The 16,562-nt window shown below is 48.5% G+C and overlaps 1 protein-coding gene across 4 annotated transcripts in view; it reads left to right on the top strand.

Moving 5' to 3' along the window:
- The first annotated feature begins 597 nt into the window (after nt 1-597).
- TTK (TTK protein kinase) overlaps nt 598-16,562 on the top strand; it is a 103,043-nt gene continuing 87,078 nt past the window's right edge. The window contains exons 1-2 of one of the 4 annotated variants that reach the window (XM_039531561.1): nt 837-1,041; nt 13,759-13,926. The gene's annotated coding sequence lies outside the window, so the exon portion shown is untranslated. Of the gene's footprint in view, nt 778-834; nt 1,042-13,758; nt 13,927-16,562 lie in introns of those variants that run through there. The other 3 variants (XM_039531562.1, XM_039531563.1, XM_039531559.1) reach the window with 3 other exon arrangements.

The following is a 16,562-nucleotide window of genomic DNA, read 5'->3' as shown; positions in this document are numbered from 1 at the left end:
AGGTACAGAACAAGGAGTAATGGTCTCAAGTTGCAGTGGGGGAGGTTTAGGAAAACCTTTTTCACTAGGAGGGTGGTGAAGCACTGGAATGGGTTACCTAGGGAGGTGGTGGAATCTCCTTCCTTAGAGGTTTTTAAGGTCAGGCTTAACAAAGCCCTGGCTGGGATGATTTAGTTGGGGATTTGGTCCTGCTTTGATCAGGGGGTTGGACTAGATGACCTCCTGAGGTCTCTTCCAACCCTGATCTTCTATGATTCTGGTTATTACCTCAAGGGAGTTTACTGTGGCCTGATGAGCTACCTCTGGTGAACAACCCACCTTGCATAATATCCCCTTTAGTGGTTTGAGCATTGGCCTGCTAAACCCAGGGTTAAATTCAATCCATTTAGGGATCTGGGGCAAAAATCTGTCTGGGGATTGGTCCTGCTTTGAGCAGGGGGTTGGACTAGATGACCTCCTGAAACCCCTTCCAACCCTGACAGTCTAGGATTCTATCTATTTAATTGACCTTTCAGGTGGTGAGGGGGAGGAGTCACGTGGCTGTTTCTGTGACTCAGGCTGCCTACCCACAGGGGTCCAAATGCCTTATCCCGGCCGCCGGCAGGGAGGCGCTGGCCGGACTGAAGGCAGCACTTCAGCAGGCAGAGTCCATGCGCGGCTGCCGCGAGGCGGGCAGGTGACGGCGCCCGCGCCACTGGCCTGGCTGAAGCGGAGTGAGACGAGGGAGCGCACGGACGCTGTGTGGCTTGGCGGAAGGAGACTGGTTCTCCCGCGCTGGTTGGTGACGGTTCCAACTTTTCCGCCGGGGCTTCTTCTCTCCAGTAGGGGGTGGGATGAAGGAGCGGCTCAAAGAGCCTCTCGGCCAATCGGAACTACGGTTTAGCTGCACGCTGGAGCCGAACCCGCCAACCCGCGGCCGGCTTGTTGGGCGGTGACGATATTCAAACACAGAGCGCGGCCGCGCGCCGTTTTCTCTGCCTTGGGTCCCCCGCTCATAACCACCTGCCTCGGCGCAGCGGCCTCGCAGCAGCCCGCCTGGCGGTGAGTGCAGCTCCCCCAACAGCTCTTGCTGCCCGCGGGGGCGGGGTCCGGCGGGCTGGGGGGTGGCAGTGCCTGCCGAGGGACGCGAGTGTCTGTGGGCCCGGTGCCCGGAGTGAGGCCCGTTCCCCGCCGTGGCTCTCCTCCCCCGTGGCGGGGGCTGGCTGCGAGCCAGCCGCGCAGCACCTTGTCAACCAACGTAGCGAGCGGCGCCTTTAACGCCCCAGACCCCGCAGATGCGTAGCGCTGCTCTTCAGCTTGCCCGCTGTCACCAGCTTGAGACGTAGCGGCCTCTCCTTGGGCTCTGTACGAGCGTCCCCGGGGGGCAGACACCGGGCGCTTCCTGCAGAGCCCGGACTGGGTGACCTGTAACTGACAACCGTTAGATCAGGGCTGCAACTGGCGGCGTCTCTGATACAACAAGAAGTCTGGGATGTAGGGCTAGTCCTTGGGTCTCTCCGGCCTGCATCCGTGCCTCCCATCCCACTGTACAAATCGGAGTCATGCTCTTTATTATTTGTATTGTGTAGCACATAGGAATCCTAGGGAGGGACCGTTGTGCTATATGCTGTACAAATGCAGAACAAAAGGACCTCAACTGTAGCAGCAATTCATGACCAATGAAACGGTCCCATGGCTATCCTGAACCCAAACTGTTTAGGGCTGTGTCTGTCCTGTTCTGGGTAATGCTGTTATATTGTGCCTAGAAATACACAGTTTTTGACAGAAAAGTGATATAATATGCTTCATTTTGCTGTGTCTGCTCATGCCTGCAAGTCTTGATGGGAGCTTTTAATCAGAGCCTTATTGAGGTGCATATAGTGATATTGCAAACATGACAAATTTTAACTTGGAGTCACTTTAATAACTTTGAAGACTTTCTTCCTCAGCTCTTTTCTCACTACCACCCTGACTCTGATATGCCCCCTTTAGCACATGTGTAGAAGAGTTTGTAATCTAAGCCCTTTGCTGTGTTCTCCCTCCATCATGTTTCCTGTTGTCAGGGAATAGGGAGATCTTTACCAGTCAAACTGGACACATTTAGTGTTGCAGTTTTGATGATATGGGCCTTCTTTAGCTTTGTAGCTCACTCCTTTTCATCTGACTCTTCACTCTGACTGCTAGTCCGCCTGAGGCCAGATCTATACTCCACACTTACTTTGGTATCACTACCTCACACAGGGGTGTGAAAAATCCACACCCATGAGCAATATAGTTATACTGACTGTCGTCCCGCCCCGCCCCCCCTCCCCCCATGTAAACAGCGCTATGTTGGCAGGAGTGCTTCTCCCTCTGACATAACTACAGCCTCTCACAGAGGTGCAGTTGTTAAGCTGACAGGAGAGCTCTCTCCTGTAGGCTTAGGGCTTGGCTACACTTGAGAGTTGCAGCGCTGGTGGAGGCTTTCCAGTGCTGCAACTTAGTAACTGTCCACACCTGCAAGGCACATCCAGCGCTGCAACTCCCTGGCTGCAGCGCTGGCTGAACACCTGGTCTGCTTGGGGTGTAGCAAGTGCAGCGCTGGTGATCCAGTGCTGCTCATCAAGTGTGGACACACACCAGCGCTGTTATTGGCCTCCAGGGTATTAGCAGATATCCCAGAATGCTTTTAACTAAATTACTCTCTTTGTTTTGTTATGCAGCCTCTCTTTGTTTTGTTGTGAACTCGGTGCTCCGGGAGCTGCTTATCTAAAAAACAAACACAGCTCCTGTTTGCTGTGATCAATCTGTACCTGACTGTGAACAATCAAATGAGATAACCCCTGTGAATGAGGCAGGCAGGGAGTGAGTGTTTGCTTGACAGAGAAACAGCGGGGGCAGAGGGGAGAAAGGGAGTCGGTTGGATGCAGGCTGTTTGCAGTTAAGAGTAAGGGGTCGGGAACATTTTCTGATTTTGCAAGGCAGGAAGCTAACACAGTGTTGGCTCCAAAAATCCACTCTCTCTCTCTCCCCCGCTTCCTGTCACACTACACCCCCCCCTTTTGAAAAGCACGTTGCTGCCACTTGAACGCTGGGATAGCTGCCCATAATGCATCACTCCCAACAGTGCTGCAAATGTGGCCACACACCAGCGTTGGTAGCTGTGAGTGTGGCCACACACCAGCGCTGTTCCTACACAGCTGGATGACCAGCACTGTAAACTCCCAGCGCTGCAACTCTCAAGTGTAGCCAAGCTCTTAGAAGGTCTTCATCAAAAGCGCTACAGTAGAGCTGCTATATCAGGGCAGCTATGCTGATGTGAGTTTGTAGTGTAGACCTGCCCTGACTCTAGAGCAGTGGTTCTCAACTTGGATTACAAGCGGCCCACAATCACCCCACAGCTGCAGCCCATGTGGTGTCTTCAGAGCCTTACAGGTAGCATATATAGTGTGGATGTGGCACACATAACCCATAGAGAGTAGGGATGTAAATATTATTTTAAACCATTCACTTCTTTAACTATTAAAATTATATTGGTTAATCGCTGGGGCTAGGGCTTCTTTGTCTGGCCGGCCTGGGACTGGCACTGCCCTGGCCAGCATGGCTGGGGTTAATGGTTAGGGTGGTTAACCGGTAAGACTAATGCTTACTGGTTAACTGTTCTCTATTTTGCATCCCTAATAGAGAGCTGCATATGTGGCCTACAATGAATGGTAAATAGGTTGAGAACTGCTGCTCTAGAGCAGGGGTTCTCAACCTTTTTCTTTCTGAGCCTCCCCCCCCGCCCCCCTAACATGCTATAAAAACTCCAGGGCTCACCTGTGTCACAACAATTGTTTTTGTGCATATAAAAGCCAGGTCTGGCATTGGGGGTACCAAGCAGGGCAATTTCCCATGCCACAGGGCCTTCCCGCAACGCTACATTGCTCAGACTTCAGCTTCTGCCACAGGTGGAAGGGGCTGAAGGCCCTGGGCTTCAGCCTGATGTGAGGGTTCGGCTTTCTGCCCTGGGCCCCAGCGAGTCTAATGCTGGCCCTGCCTGGTGGACGCCCAGAACCACTGCTCTAGAGGACAGTTCAGATGCCGGCAACCAGAAATCCTATTGGCTTGGGGCTGCCAGGCTTGAGGCAGGTGATCTACTGTCATAGGGCTGAAACATTCTCCCACTGTAGTCCCTGAAGGGAAAGCAATACAGGCCAGTGTCACTCTTATAACTGGTGCCCTTTCATAATTCACCACCAAAACACGTCTGATGATCTGCCTGTGGGCTGCAGGAGGGGGCTGCTGGTCTTGTGCCCAGAGGCTGCAGGAGGGGACGGGGGCTAGTGGTGGTCTCAGGGATTGGAGGTATTGTGTGCCCTCGTGCTGCTGGGCAGCGGAGCCGGTGGAAGCAGCTTAATCTCTCTGGGAGTGGTTGGTCCCAGCGGGCAGAAGGCAGCGGGTTCCCATGCCTTCCCTGGCCTCTGCTGGGGGCATTTGGGTGGAGGAGCTAATTGCTTCTTGTGAGTTGAAACACGCATTGGGGTGGCCACGAGGGCAGCCGTGAGCTGGCCGGGCTGTAGAGCGGAGCCGCTGCCTGCTTTGTTTTAACACACCTTCTTGGCCAGGCATGCAAAGGGGAAAGTGGTTCAGTGCAACCAGGGAGTTACCTGTCCAGCTGCTGGCTTTTTTGGGGCGGGAGCTGGGTGGGGTTGCAGTCACCTGCCCAACAGGGAGAAGCTCCTGGGGCTCATTAGACCTGGGCTGCTCATTAACCAGGGCTGGGAAGAGGAAAACCCCAGAGCACCCTCTTGCACCTCAAACCCCTCATCCCTGACCCCACCCCAAAGCCTGCACCTCAACCTTCTGCCCCAAACCTTAGCCCCTCATCCCTGGCCCCACCCCAGAGCCCGCACCCCAGCCCTGAGTCCCTCATCCTGAGCCACATCCCGGAGCCCACACCCCTCACATCCCTGCACCCCAACCCTCTGCCCCGGCCCTGAGCCCCCTCCCACACTCCGAACCCCTCGGCCCCACCACATGAATTTTGTTATGTGCACCAATGTGAAGGCAATGTGTCACACATCACCTCCATATTGGTGCACGTAACAAAATTCATTCTGCACGTGGGTGGGAAAAATTAGAGGGAACACTGCCAGATACTCACTGTTCACATCCCCCTCTGTTAGTGAAAGTATCTCTGCCACCTGAAGACAAGTTATGGGGAGTTTGCCTGTAAGAGGTTATCATAGATGATGGCCTTTTATAGGCGTTGGGAGCTTAACCTAGGCATAACGGGGGAGGGATAGCTCAGTGGTTTGAGCACTGGCCTGCTAAACCCAGGGTTATGAGTTCAATCCTTGAGGGAGCCACTTAGGGATCTGGGGCAAAAATAAGTACTTGGTCCTGCTAGTGAAGGCAGGGGGCTGGACTCGATGCCCTTTCAAGGTCCCTTCCAGTTATAGGAGATAGGTATATCTCCAATTATTACTATTACTAACGGCCCTTTCTTTGAGATCATGTCTAACTTTGCTAATGCCACAGTTGCAATTGGGAAGGGCCATTGAGCAAACAGCCCTCTGGATTTAAGTGGATGGAGGTTGGTGGCAGGGTATTCTCTATGAAGGATTTTCAACTCTGGAACTTGCTTTCCACTCTCACCACCTGGTTAAGCCTGGATTTTATCCCTTTGAGATTTTGAAAGGTACACTTAGGCCTGGTCTACACTGGGGTGGGTGGGGTTGATATAAGATATGCAACTTCAGCTACGGGAATAGCACAGCTGAAGTCGACATATCTTATTTTGACTTACCTCTCGTCCTCACGACACTGGATCGATGGCTGCGGCTCCCCTGTCCACTCTGCTTCCACTGCTCGCCATGATGGAGTTCCGGAGTTGACAGCGCGTTCGGGGATCAATATATAGCGTCTAGACGAGACGCGATATATTGATCCCCGATAGATCGATCGCTACCTGCCGATCCGGCGGGTTGTCTGGACGTGCCCTTATTTTCCCATCCATCTGGGATGAGGATGAGTTGCTATTGAGTAGTCAGATGTGGGAGGTTTTCCTTGCGTTCTATATTTTGGGAGTTGGGCTGACTTGAATTGGCAAGTTACTGTGTGAAAGTTTATCTTTTAATCTTGATTAGTAATTAACTGTGCCTACAACTTGGGATAGGTACATCTTAAACAAAACAAATATTTAACAAACGGGTGCCCACCGTTCTTCTTACTTCATGTTCTTATGTCGACAGTGTGCATGTTTCTCATGACCTTCGAAAGCTTCTCCTTTCTTCCTCTTGCCTTACTTTCTATTTAGTGTGCAGTTGTTGCTGTTTTATTACTTTGTTTTACAGTAGGACTAGTGACAATCAGTCAGGATCAGGGTGCCATTATGCTAATTACTGTACAAGAGCACAGTAGAACAGCCCTTGTCCTGAAACACTTGAATGTAATTTGACACAAGATGTAGCAGTGGCCATAGAAAGGAGATGGGAGGTGAATGAGAGTGTGTACAGTAACTCCTCACTTAACATTGTAGTTATGTTCCTGAAAAATACGACTTTATGTGAAATGATGTTAAGCGAATCCAATTTCTCCATAAGAATTAATGTAAATAGTGGGGTTTAGGTTTCAGGGAAAAATTTTTCGCCAGACAAAAGACATTATGTACATATACAGTATAAGTTTTAAACATACAGTTTAATATTGTACACAACAATGAATTATTGTAAAGCTTGGTTGAGGGGTGGAGTAAGAGGGTGGAATATTTCCCAGGCACTGTCTTGCTGCTAAATGATGAACTAGCACTCGGCTGAGCCCTCAGGGGTTAATATGCTGCTGTTGATGTAGCCTCACGCTACAAGGCAGCATGGACTGAGGGAGGAAACACAATAGATGCAGGGCAGTAGCTGCAAACACTTCCCTGCAAAAACTGAACATGATGATGAGCCCACGCTATCCAATTGGAGCACACCACTCCCTTCTCCTGACAGCACATGCATGGCTGCACAGGTGCTGACTTTCCAGAGTGCTGGGGGGTGCGTGCATGAGTGAGAGATCGCCGTGCATTGCCCCTTTAAATACGCTGCCTCGCTTCAAGCACATTGCCCTTTTAAACAGATCAGCCAGTTCAGACAGGAATCAACAGCTTCCAGCAAGCTCCCTCCTTTCTCTCCCTGAACCCTGTCCCCTCTTCCGCTTTGTGGAGAGGGGGTGTGGGGGGGCAGGAGCAGGGGAACATCCTGATATCAGCACCCCTCTCCTTCAGCAAGCAGGAAGCTCCCTGGAGTAGCTCCAAGGCAGAGGGCAGGGCAGGGGCAGCGGGGGAGGGCCACCTGAACTGCTGCTGGACAGCTGCGGAGCCACATACCTCACAGAGAGTTTAGGAGGGCTGATGCGGGGGAGGGGGCTGACACTCTTTCCCTGTCTCCTGCCCTCCCCCCCCCCCCTTTTAATCCCCACAAGGTGAGGCTGCTCTTTCAGAGCAGGCAGCTGCCAAACGATATAAGGGAGCATTGCACAACTTTAAACGCACTTGTTCCCTAATAGATCAGCAACGAAACAGTGTTAACCGGGACAAAGTTAAATGAGGAGTTACTGTACCATAATACAGACTGAATTGCAATTCTAAAAAATGGATTTTGTTTTTTGAAAGAGGTTATTTCTTAACTAGTTAAAACCACTTGAGGATATATATTTTTACTTGAGTAGGGCCCTGTATATTTTGAGATATTCTGTATCTGAATTCTGTATCAAACTGAAAATAGTGGTGTCAAATTCACAAGAACTCTCAAACAAGTTGTGTGGGTTTTTTTGTTTGTTTAGTAAACAGTAAACTGAATAACTCATGACCCTTTAAATTTCAGTAAAAGCCTTTTATAGGCTATTCATTTTGTCAGCTAATTCAGCATGGTGGGTCGTGGAAACTGGAGACCCTTTCCATAGAACTTTCACAGCTCTGCGTGATTTCATTTTTCAAGGATATGGGTAGAAGAAGCCAACATAGATAGATGATGGGTGGTGCAAAGAAGCATTTGGGTTCTGATGATGGTGGGAGGGTTATATGGAGAGAAAAGTTCTAATTATCTGTCTTGATATTGGAATGTTTGCCAGTATTTTCTTCATGGTTTATCAAGCGGCAACTTCTCTGAGAAGGAAGAGGGCTAGTGGCTGGCTGCAACATTGCCCCATCTTATGACAATGTTGGAGGCAGTGATTTTTTTTAACATGGCCATCTCTGTGCCACAAGGCAAAATCTGTGGCCAATCATTAGGCCCTGTCCCTAGTTCTAGAAAATATTGTAACTTTGTTCTATCAAGGTAACTAAACTGAACAGTATGGGAAAACAGGTTTAGGAGAAACTTGGTCCTTTTAAAATTAAACTGTCAAAGTAAGCAATACTCAAAGTAAACAAAACTGGAAAATAAGCTGTCCTCTGCGCCCCCCCCCCCCGCCATGGTATAGTATTTTAGGGGGGTACTTTTAACCATTGTAGGTACAATGCCTTCTGATGGAAACATGATTCCGGGCTTGTGTACACTGGCAAGTTTCTGCACAGTAACACAGCGTTCTGCGTTGTAACTCTCAAGGTGTACACACTGCCAAGCCACTTGGTGATCAGAAACTGCACAATTGCAGGGCTGTGTGTATTAAAAAAAAAAAAAAATCTATCTATATCTATATCTATATCTATATATCTATATCCTGAAGAGAGGCGTACAGCTTTATGCACTGGGGTTACTGTGCCGCGGTGCCAGTGTAGACACTCTGATCGATTACAGCACTGCAATTGGCCTCTGGGAGGTGTCTCACAATGCCTGTGCTCACCTATCTGATCATCGTTTTGAACTCTACTGCCCTGCCTTCAGGTGACCAATCGTGAGCCACACCCCTTAAATTACTTTGAATTTTGAAAGTCCCCTTCCTGTTTGCTCGGTAATGCGTGCAGTGTTCTCAGCGCATCTTTCCAGATGACCATGCCTGCTCCATGTACCAGGCAATCCCCTGCCTGGAGCAATGCCGAGTTGCCGGACCTCATAAGCATTTGGGGAGAGGAGGCTGTCCAGTCCCAGCTGTAGGAATTATGATACCTACGGATAGATTTCACAATGCATGACAGAAAGGGGCCATGACCAGGACACACTGCAGTGCAGGGTCAAAGTGAAGGAGCTGCAGAACACCTACTACAAGGCGTAGGATGCAAACCACTGCTCTGGTGCTGCACCCTCGAGCTGCCGGTTCTGTAAAGAGTAGGATGCGATACTCTGTGGCGACCCCACCTCCACTGCGAAGGCCACTGTGGATACTTCAGTGGCTCACGTGCCAGTCGAGAGTGGACCGAGCCAGACGGAGGAAATCTTGGATGAGGAGGGGGAGGGGGACCCAGAGGCAGAGATGACTTGGAGGTCAGAGATGCATGCAGCCAGGAGCTCTTCTCTACACTGGAGAAGGCTAGCCAGTCACAGCTTTCGGAGCTTGGCGAAGCGCAAACAGGAGAGGAGGCCCCTGGTAAGTGGCTTTGATTTTGGGAATCTGTGAAGCAAGTTGTTGTGGGCAGGAGGGTTGCAGAAAGCAGGCTTGTGTCTGTATGATGCACGTAGTATCACATGCCTAGTCTGAGCAGTGGAACAGGTTGTTGATTGACTCCCTCACTTCATGGGACTCTGCTTCAGAGTTCTCCAGGAAACTCTCATGGAGATATTGGGCAATCCGCTGCTGCAGGTTCTTTGGCTGAGCTGCTTTGTTTCTTGCCCCATTAAGGGTAACTTTCCCGTACCACTCTGCCATCATAGGGGGTGGCGAGGTGGGAGAACCATTGCTGCACACAGGCGAGCTGCATAAGGGCCAGGGCGGAAGCTGCAGTCTTGGAGAAGACCCTCCGTTGATTCTCTGTACCCTCAGCAGCGAGATATCTTCCATAATGAACGCAGCCTGTGGAAAATGTGGGGACAGGAATGATTATAAGGCCCCCTGCCCCACAGTGCTGGCTCTTCCCAAGAGCCACGTGCTCAGTGTACTGTACAGTCCTGGAACACTGATTTCTCTGCCCCTGCGGTTACTCATTATTTTGGGGGTCTTGAGGCTCACGTGTGCTTGCTTGGGGTCAGCCAGCTAGTGACAGGTATGTGAATAGTGGATATGTTTTAAATCACTGAATCAGTGGTCTGTGTTTTGCAAACAAAACTGCTGTAAAATGTTGCATTTTGGCTTCACAGATATGACCTTCGGAGCCCAGCCTCCCCCTTTGTTCTCGCCATCTGAATGGCTGCGCAGAATTAGGCCACGAAGAACTAAAGCAGACTCTGCGTGATGTCATGATGCACTGCGTGGCTGAAAAACAAAAATTGAAGGAGTGGCGGGACAGCGAGAAGAGGGACCAAAAGGAGAATGTGGCACACCAGAACGAAGCCACAGAGCAGTTCTTAAACATTATGGAGCGCCAAGTGGACACGCTTCAGGTGCTACTAGCACTGCAAACTAAGCAGCTCCACGCCTGCCCTCCCCTGTAGCTGCTGTCGCAAAACTCTTTCCCATGCGCCCCACCCTGACACCACCAACACACTCTTAACAACCTCCTGGCTCCAGTCTGTACCTGCTGCATTCCACTCCTTCCCTGTCACAGTCCAGCACTGCGGATTCCCAGTACCCACTGCACTCAGCACCCATCCCTCTGACACACACATCTTTCAGAACACTAGACTGCTCAGGAACCTGCAGCAGCGGATTGCCCAATATCTCCATGAGAGTTTCTTGGAGAGCTCTGAGGCAGAGTCCCATGAAGTGAGGGAGTCAATCAACAACCTGTTCCACTGCTCAGACTAGGCATGTGATACTACGTGCATCATACAGGCACAAGCCTGCTTTCTGCAACCCTCCTGCTCTGCTGAAGTACAGTACCTGCTGCACTGTACTTCAGAGGAGAAGGTTGGATATGATACCTAGACATACGCAAATCTTTAACCGTCCCAGGAACCCACCTCCCCCTGGGACCCTCCTTTCCCCCATCCACCACAGTGCTGCTGTGGTTTTTTTTCTCTCTCCCCCCCCTTTGGTTGTTGTTTTTTAATAAAAGAATTGTTTTGGTTTGAAAGCAATCTTTATTTTATTAATTGAAAGCCAACAGAGCCCTGCAAAGCCACAGGCAATTTTCTTAAACCTTTATAGTGCATCATCTGCACCAATCACAATCACTTCTTAGCATTACAAGCACTGCACTCCCGAGCAGAACAACAAATATTAGTAGCTTTCAGCTTCAAATTGCAGCCTCAAGGCATCCTTGATCCTTATGGCCCTGTGCTGCGCCCCTCTAATAGCCATGGTCTCTGGCTGTTCAAATTCAGCCTCCAGACGCTGAGCCTTAGCGGTCCAGCCCTGAGTGAAGCTTTCTCTTTCTCTTCACAGATATGGAACGTACAGCACATGACTATAAGCATAGGAATATTGTCATCAGCCAGGTCCACCCTCCCATATAGGCAGCTCCAGCGGGCCTTTAAATGGCTAAAAGCACACTCAACAGTCATTCTGCACTTTCTCAACCTGTTGTTGAACCGCTCCTTGCTGCTGTCAAGGTGCCCCATGTATGGCTTCATAAGCCATGGCATTAAGGGGTTGTCAGGGTCTCCCAGGATCACAGTGGACATGTTGACTTCCATTATGATGCTCTTCTGGTCCGTGAAGAAAGTCCCTGCTTGCAGCTTCCTGAACAGGCTAGTGTTCTGAAAGACGCGTGCGTCGTGCACCTTTCCGGACCAGCCTGCGTTAATGTCTGTGAAACGCCCACGGTGATCAACAAGTGCCTGGAGAGCCATAGAGAAATACCCCTTCCGATGAATGTACTCGGTGGCTAGGTGGTCTGGTGCCAGAATTGGAATATGCGTCCCATCTATCACCCCTCCACAGTTAGGGAAGCCCATTTGTGCAAAGCCATCCACAGTGTCACCCACATTGCCCAGAGTCGCGGTCTTTCGGAGCAGGATGCGATTAATGGCCCTGCACACTTCCGTCAACACAAGTCCAACGGTTGACTTTCCCACAATAGTCTGGAGTAGCCAGCTTCCACAGTGTAATCACCACACGCTTCTCCAACAGCAGGGTGACTCTCATTCTTGTGTCCTTGCGCCGCAGGGCTGGGGCGAGCTCATCACACAGTTCCATGAATGTGGCTTTCCTCGTGCGAAAGTTCTGCAGCCACTGCTCGTCACCCCAGACGTGCATGATGATATTATCCCACCACTCAGTACTTGTTTCCCAAGCCCAAAAGCGGCATTCCACTGTCATCAGCACCTCCGTGAATGCCACAAGCAATCTCATGTCATAGCTACTACGCATGGCAAGATCAATGTCAAACTTCTCTTGCCTTTGTAGTTTAATAACTCCACTGCCACTCGTGATGTATTAGTGAGAGCGAGCAGCATATTGGTCAACAGTATGGGATCCAGTCCTGCACACTAGAGGCAGAGCATGCATTACACAAACCGTTGAAAGATGGTGCCAAATGCGGACCGAAGCATAGGGATTTCTGGGATGCAAAGCTGTGCGTCATGGGTCATTGGGACAGGACCCAGGATGCCCGGGGACCCTCTCCTCCTTCCCACAACTCTTAGCAGCAGAAGAGATTGTCTCTGGGATAGCTGCCTAGAGTGCACTGCTCCGAATACCACTGCAAGTGCCGCAAGTGTGAACATGCTATTGCGCAGGCAGCTGACAGTGTGAACACACAACAGCGGTTTCCCTTCAGCACTCTCTGAGCGGCACTGTACCTGTCGGCACTGTAACTCTGACAGTGTAGACCGGGCTAGGCAACCTATGGCACGCATGCTGAAGGCAGCACGCAGCTGATTTTCAGTGGCACTCACGCTCCCTGGGTTCTGGCCACTGGTCCGGGGGGGCTCTGATTTTAATTTAATTTTAAATGAAGCTTCTTAAACATTTTAAAAACCTTATTTATTTTACATACAACAATAGTTTAGTTACATGTTATAGACTTATAGAAAGAGACCTTCTAAAAACGTTAAAATGTATTACCGGCACGCAAAACCTTAAATTAGAGTGAATAAATGAAGACTTGGCACACCACTTCTGAAAGGTTGCTAACCCCTTGTGTAGACACACCCTCCTTGAATTGATCATGTGTGTTTGCTGCTTAGCATTCTTTGTCCTCCTACGCAGACTAGTCACTGTAAGAATGCTGTCTGTACAAAGGCTTATATTTTAAGTTTTCTTTCGTCTCTGTACCAAATTCTGAATCCCGTTTCCTGTGATATTGCAACACTGCTTTCTCTGTGGATCACAAGCCTTTGAGTTATCCTCAGTTCTATGTTTCACATATTGTAGCTCTCTGCAGCTAAACTAAGTGACTAGGCTTCTTCTGTTGTTTTATGAGTATTTTTAAATTTAGTAATCCAACTTGTTTATCTTATTCTGTGAATCCCCAATAATAGTTGTCAAATATCAGAGGGGTAGCCGTGCTAGTCTGGATCTGTAAAAGTGGCAAAAAGTTCTGTGGCATCTTATAGACTAACAAGCGTATTGGAGCATGAGCTTTTGTGGGTGAATACCCACTTTGTCGGATGCATCCAACGAAGTGGGCATTCACCCACAAAAGCTCATGCTCCAATACGCTTGTTAGTCTATAAGGTGCCACAGAACTCTTCTGCATTAATAGTTGTGTCTGTGAAGGGGTATAGAGTACATATGTCTGAGTTTCTCTTAACCTCACCCTATACAAGAAAGCTTTACAACTATGTCCCAAGATTCCCAATCTTCCTAGCCAGTAACCCTTTTAATTTTCCCTGCTTTTGTCTCCTTCATTTCTAGGTAGAACAAAGATCACTTTTGCTGATCCATGAAGAGCTTTGAGCCTTCAGATTCTGTAGCATTTGCTGCCTTGATAATTGAAAGAAGACTCTGTAGCAGTCAGCACAAAGGAATTTGAGGAGTGTCTAGATCAGGATCTGAATGCATAGGGCTCCTTGTGGGAAGAAGGTAGGAGGAAAGTAAGACTGAAAGCCTGATTTTTTTTTTTTCAAAGGTGCTGAGTACTTGCAGCTCTCAAAGACTTCAGCTGAAGTTGTGGATGCTCAGCACCTTTGAAAATTGGGACTTGGGGTAACTAAGGCTGGAGAACCTAGATAAAAAGAGAGACAGAATACAAGACCAGAGATCACTACGCGAAGGTAGCAAGTACATAGGAGATATATGTGTAAGCGGGGAAATGGTCCCGCTATTGTTGGGAACTTTCCTGGCTTATATATTATTCCAGTGGACTTGCCTAGTGGAAGGATCTGAGTCCTCACTCCAGCTCCCTTTACCCAGAGGCCTGCCTGACTTTAAGGACTCCTCTTCTTCCCTCCCATGCAGCAGAGTCCTTGTAACCCCGACAAGGTTACAGGATTCCTGGGGGGCTCGACTCCAGTCTTGTCATGGTTGCTTAAGACAGAGGCTAGGGTGTCCCCACTCTGGGCTACTTTCTTCACACTGGATGCTTCCCTGACTCACTGATCATTACATATAATTCAAAGCAAATACAATTTATTAAACAGCTATTAATTAAAATAATAAGGAAAAAATGGTAAAGTTTAAAGAAAAACAAGTAACCCCATCCCGTAAGTATGGGTACATCACAACCAGCAGTCTCTGGAATGTAGGGGAAGTTCACAGTCTGTTCCACAAGTCCCAGGCCTCCTTCCTAGGCTCTGACTGTGCTGCAGGGATGCTCTGGGTTGGACACTTGCTCTGGCGGTGGCTGCACACCCTCAGCTGTAGGTAGCAGGACCCTTCCTCCCAGCATCCGCCCTCCTGTCAGGGTTATGACCTCCCTCCAAGTTCAACCTACAAGGCCTCTTGGCAGGCGGTATCTCCCTGCACTGGGCCTTGCAGCCCAGGGTCTCCCTCGTTCTTCCCAGCTGCTCGCCGCACTTGGTTCTGGACTTCTGCTCCAGCTCCACTCTCTCAGCTCTGTTGCTGTTCTGCCTCCAGCTCATCTCTGCTCTCTGAGCTGCTTCTCTCTGGTCTTGGTTGCTCTGTCTCTGCTTCCAGCTCAGCTTGAGCTCCTGCTCTCCCCTTAGCTCAGCCCCGCTCTGGATCAGGAAGCTCCAGGTCACATGCAGAACCCTGGTACTGGGAAATGACCAACCAAAAAACCCCATTAAGTTTCAGTAAGGAGCTAACAGTCTCCTTACACATGCAACATCTCAAAAACGACTGGTCTAAACTTACTGGGCAGGGAGCATGGTTTTTTAACATTTATAATCTTATACAGTACTTAAAACCATTTTTACACATTTTCTAAATTTAGAACAAGTCATGAGACTATTTTTAAAAAGGGACAATGGAGAAGATTAACAATCAGAATGTAATAATTTTGGAAATTATATAAGGAATATTCTAAAATTAGAAAAACTACTGTCAACCTGCAGAACACATTTATACTGCTAGTCAAATAAATACGTGAGGATGGATTTCCACTCTTTTGCACCTTATGTAATCACATCTGTGCAAAGTGTGTGTGTGTTGTTCTGTTTTTTTAAAACCTACACATTTACTTTACACAAATGTAAATCATTAGATAAAATTCAAGGCAATGGACAATCAGAGCAAGTCTCTCCAAAGGACTAATGCAGAATGGCAGATTAATTCCCCATCCATTGTCAGACCTGAATAAATGTAATGAAAATGGAATCATTATTAGCTTATTTTAAACTTTATTCTAATAGCATGGAATAAATAAAAACAATGTAAATCAAATTTATGTTGCAGCAAATTTGAGACTAACATTACCAAACATACTTAAACAAAAAAGTCTTTATTGTTGGTACCCCACATAAAGGGTTTGAATTTTGAGTATGTGGGTGTGTAAATGTATCTCGGCACACTAGTATTTTAAAAGTCTTAGGATTTGCATATCATCTACCTGGAGGGTGGGGTAGATGGTGTTGGGGACTTTAACCCCGACAGCGAAATTCGTTGTCTGTTCAGCTAGAGAGACAGGCAACACCAGCAAGGTCCGATCAAAAGCCTTTTATTGACAAGTGCACGCATCAACAAAAGGCCGCTCGTCTCCAGTGAGAACCAGCCCCTTTTTACAGCTTAGCATTAGCCTATATAGACAGTTTTATTACGTCATACATCACTCACTTGAGCAAAACCCACCCCCCTTTGTTTAACAACTTAAAACTAGACACTTTTAATATACACACATGCCTAGACTTTATGTCTACAACTTTAGATTATTAATTATATCTTAACAACACCCAAAAGTTAGAAATACAGGGGAGTTTTTAAACAAACCTATAACTCAACCAAAAGTTAGAATCTGAACCGTGGGATGCTAGAGTTCCTTATCAGCTCTTCAAACACTGTCCTTAGCAGAGCTAATGGTATGCCAGCAATGCAATCCCTGGTTTATCTCAGGCTTGTCTCACGTTTTCCAGGGCTCTGTTAAACAATGCTGCTTTTCAATACTTTTCCACTCTGGGATTACCCAAAACCTTTGCTAGCCTGATTTCAGTCAGGTTAGCATAACTGTTTTGTCTGCTATATTTTCATTCAGGCCTAACAATGGTAAAGTGAATTGACAGCACCAAAGTTGCAAATTTATGGCTCTGAAAGTCTATTAGCAA

This window comes from Mauremys reevesii, linkage group 3 (genome assembly GCF_016161935.1).
Source record: "Mauremys reevesii isolate NIE-2019 linkage group 3, ASM1616193v1, whole genome shotgun sequence".
NCBI lineage: Eukaryota > Metazoa > Chordata > Testudines > Geoemydidae > Mauremys > Mauremys reevesii.
The sequence above is the reverse complement of the archived record's forward strand: the minus strand, read 5'-3'. Positions and strand labels throughout refer to the sequence as shown.